Here is a 4,595-nt window from a genome sequence, read left to right as displayed (position 1 = left end):
ATCCAAAACCTTGATCTTTTCTACCCCTGCTAATTTCACCCCAAATCCTACACTTTTTTGAAATACCAACTTCTGTCCTGGAAGTCCTTGGTCTCCTTGTGTTTTATACCTCTCCCCCCAAGCCCTCTCCCTCCCACACTTCTCCCTGCTCTCAAATGTTGTGTTTGTGTGCTTCCCCTTCTCTCCCCATCTTGTCTGCCGCTTCCTCTTTTTGTATATTTTGTTTGTCTGGTTGATTTGTTTGTGAAATAAATGTTAGCTCTTTCACGAGCCTCGATTCAGTATCCCCCCCCCCCCCCCCCCCAAAAAAAAAAAAAAAAAAAACAAAAAAAAAAAACGTTTGCCGACGACACCAGAGCATTTGCTTACATTAGAACATTCACCGACATTAGAAGCCCTGCTTATGCGAAGTGAGTAAGCAAGGTTTTTGCTTACAGGCCAAGCTGTGCTTACGGGAAACATTGCTTATGGTGTGCCGTTTGCTTACCGTGCAAGCCGTGCTTACGGTACAAACTCCACCCTCATAAAACCCGTTGCTTACAGTAGAAGCCTTGCTTACGTCAAAAATATTGCATACATTAGGAACCTTGCTTACATCGCAAGTGTGCTTACATTACAAAGCTTGCTTACATTAGAAACGTTTTCGAATCAACGCCTTACATTACGAGCTCGAATTGGGATTATAAAATGTCCCTGTTGATTCAAAAACAATTCAGGGCCCGTCCGGGAATTGAACCCGGGACCTCTCGCACCCAAAGCGAGAATCATACCCCTAGACCAACGAGCCATGGATATGGATGGTGAGCTTTTATTTCGTCCAGAAATTTGAAGGGGATTTGCACATTTTTGGTCACTAGCTTGAGCAACCAATTATTTTTGAGATCAACATCAGCCAAAGGGTCAACAATGGCTGAATTTCGAAAAATTGTCAATTTTTATCCGATTGAATTGAAATTTGAAGACGATTTGCAAATTTGGTCGTTGATTTCAACGACCAATATTTTGAGGTCAACATCGGCCAAAAAGTCAAAATAGGACGAATGATATGGTTGCATGTATGATAAATAAATGGTTGGGTGTTCGATAAAGAAGAATTGATTAAAGTTTGGTGAAGATCCAGATCCAGGTGAAAGATTTTTAAAAGTGAATCTTCACCATTGAGTGATGGGGCCAAAAACGATACATAACAGTAAATTTCAACAAGTTGTGGACGAGTTACCATTGAGTGAATCTTCACCATTGAGTGATCGGGGCAAAACTATACAGAGCAGGATATTTAAAAAAGTTGTGGACGAGTTATGACAATACGAGGTGGATGAGTTGGGTGAGTGACAAGAACAAGCTGCTCAGATTTTGGTTCAGATCCAAATCCAGATTTGACCTATTAGTGGGATACAAAACGTAAACTGTTCAGCCTGGCGGAGGTAACCACTCTTTGCCGAGTGCCATTCAAGTTACCTTGCATATATATTGGCACCCGTTGTGCCCTGGAGAATACATGTGCCAACATTGCTTATGTTATAAACTTTGCTTACATTATAAAGCATGCTTGCAGGAGAAGGATTGCTTACATTAGAAAAGTTGCTTACTTTGAAAAATGTGCTTTCGGTTAAAAAAACTTTACTTCGAATGTAAACGGTACTTACAATATACATTTGCTTACATTACAAATCAGGCTTACATGAGAAACTGTTAACATTGGAACATTTGTTTACAGTAGGAATTGTGCTTACACAGAAAATTGTGCTTACCTTATAAACCTTGCTTCCAGTCAAAACTTTCCTTTCATTATATACTTTGCTAACATTATAAACTTTTTCGAAACTTTGATTACATTAGAAAAGTTGCTTACATTGGAAAATTTGCGAACATTATAAACTTTACTGACATTATAAAGTTTGCTTGCATTATAAACTTTGCTTGCATTATAAATTGGCTTGCATGAGTGACGTCACTCACACGAAAATGTTGTGAACACCACAATCATGCTGTTATGGATTCGTCACTTCCGTTGTTGTGGTTCTCATCCACTGTAAACATTTTTGGTTCCATGTACTATTATTGTTATCATTTAAGTGAATTGGAGATAACTGTTTTCAAAAGGTAAAAAAAATTAATGTTTTAAAAAGAAACCGGAAACCGGATCGGAAACCGGATGACAAAGAAGAAGAGGAAAAGGAGGCGGAGCAAGTGAGGTGGACAAGGAGCCGAGCTGCTTTGAGGTCTTGGGCAAACGCTGGCAAACGGGGGTCACGAGTGAACTTTGGGTTTCCTGGGAAAGGGATTCCTGCGACAGAGTTGTTATCGCTGTGACAGATAAACCTGCATGACAGGTTTTGTGGTTGATTCCGAGGAGAATCGTTGGAGTGCCGTTACGCCTCGAGTACGGGCCAGTTGGCCATTTTGCCTCGTGCCCGATTTCGCATCGCTCCAGGCTCTTCACCTTGCTTCAACCATTTCACCGCATCCAGACGTTAACCTGGTGTGTGTGTGTGTAACGAGGATTTTGAGTGGGCATTTGCGGTTCGCCGTAAGGGGAACCGTTGAACGTCCATACCCGAAGGTGTGTTTTCCCAGTCGCCTCTTGAGGGTACCTTTGCCCATCTTTGGCAGTGTGACTGTCAACCGAACGGGATTCTGGTCTCGATACAACATCGTTCTGACGATCACTGGAGCGTGGATCGACTTTGGCTTGAAGCCGGGACAGAGACATTGGGAATGTTATTTTCGCTCACTTGGAGCACAGTGAGTTATATTGTATGAAACTGATGGCACCATCATAGGAATGATATATTTGTTGTACAATTGATTAATATTGTTTTTGTGTTGTTATTCTTGTGTGACCTTAATACAATACTTGTTTGTTGGTAACAATTGGTGTGGTTTCACCATTGATCTTTGACACACAGAATAACACATCTTTCTGCCGTGACCCCTCTCGGGGCTCGGAGGTACACCGTGACCGGGGTTTGTGGAGGAGCACGTAACACATGCGTACATGAGAAAATATGCTGACATTAGAACATTTGCTTCCATTAGAAATTGCGCTTGCATTATAAACCTTGCTTACATTAAAAACTTGACTTCCATTATAAACCATGTGAACATTATAAACTTTTAATAAAGATTGCTTACATTACAAACGTGCAAAAATGTGAAATTTGCTTCCATTGAGGCTTTTGCTTACCGTACAGCATTTGTTCACAGTAGCACATTTGCTTACGCACAACTTTTGCTTACATTATAAACCTTGCTTTCATTATAACCCTTGCTTACATTATAAACCTTGCTAACAGTATAAACTTTTTTGAAAGTTTGCTTGCATTAAAAATCTTGCTTAAATGAAATGTTTTTCTTAAATTTGAACATTTGCTTACAGTAAAACATTTGCTTATGCAACAAACTTGCTGACGTTTCAAACCTTGCTTACAGCAGGAACGTAGCTTACATTCAAAACCTCCCGTACATGGCAAACTTTGCTTACATGTTAACGTTTGCTTAGAGTACAAATCTTGCTTAAACGAGAACGTTTGGAATCTCCCGCGATGAAGCTAACTCCAAGGGCCTTTCACTCACTCACCGCAGGCAGGTTGGTGGTCTTTCCGTCTTCTACCGACTCCTCTCTGGCCTTGCTCCCCCCCCCCCCCCCCCCAGCTCTCTCTGGGCTCTGTCCCGCAAATATTCCTACAGGTCGCACAAGATCTGCCTGCAACCCTCTTCTGGTTAAACTGCCAAAGTCAAGACTTTCTGCTCAGCTTCACTCCTTCATTCCTCTTTTCTCCGCCTCTGGAACAAACTCCCTCACTCTCTTCAATCCCACTCCACCCTCCAGGTCTTTAAAACAGCTGTTCACCACCATCTCTTATCTTCCCCCATCCAAAACCTTGATCTTTCTACCCCCGCTAATTTCACACCAAACCCTACACTTTTTTGAAATACCAACTTCTGTCCTGGAAGTCCTTGGTCTCCTTGTGTTTTACACCTCTCCCCCCCCCCCCTCTCCCCCCTCCCTCTCCCCCCTGTTCCCACGCCTCCTTCCCCCAAGCCCTCTCCCTCCCACACTTCTCCCTGCTCTCAAATGTTGTGTTTGTGTGCTTCCCCTTCTCTCCCCATCTTGTCTTCCGTTTCCTCTTGTTATATAATTTGTTTGTCTGGTTGATTTGTTTGTGAAATAAATGTTAGCTCTTTCACGAGCCTCGATTCAGTTTTCAAAAAAAAAAAAAAAAAAAAAAAACGTTTGCCGACGACACCAGAGCATTTGCTTACATGAGAACATTCACCGACATTAGAAGCCCTGCTTATGCGAAGTGAGTAAGCAAGGTTTTTTGCGTACAGACCAAGCTGTGCTTATGGGAAACATTGCTTACTGTGTGCCGTTTGCTTACAGTGCAAGCTGTGCTTACGGTACAAACTCCACCCTCATAAAACCTGTTGCTTACAGTAGAAGCCTTGCTTACATCAAAAATATTGCATACATTAGGAACCTTGCTTACATCGCAAGTGTGCTTACATTACAAACTTTTTCGAATCAACGCCTTACATTACGAGCTCGAATTGGGATTATAAAATGTCCCTGTTGATTCAAAAATAATTCA

General features: G+C 41.8%; 1 non-coding gene across 1 annotated transcript; it reads right to left on the bottom strand.

Moving 5' to 3' along the window:
* Window positions 1-715: 715 nt before the first annotated feature.
* TRNAP-UGG (transfer RNA proline (anticodon UGG)) lies at window positions 716-787 on the bottom strand. Its single transcript has one exon. It is a non-coding gene; the product is annotated as a tRNA-Pro (tRNA).
* Window positions 788-4,595: the final 3,808 nt, after the last annotated feature.

Source organism: Myxine glutinosa, unplaced genomic scaffold, assembly GCF_964187855.1.
Source record: "Myxine glutinosa unplaced genomic scaffold, kmMyxGlut1.1 SCAFFOLD_662, whole genome shotgun sequence".
Taxonomy (NCBI): domain Eukaryota; kingdom Metazoa; phylum Chordata; class Myxini; order Myxiniformes; family Myxinidae; genus Myxine; species Myxine glutinosa.
The sequence above is the reverse complement of the archived record's forward strand: the minus strand, read 5'-3'. Positions and strand labels throughout refer to the sequence as shown.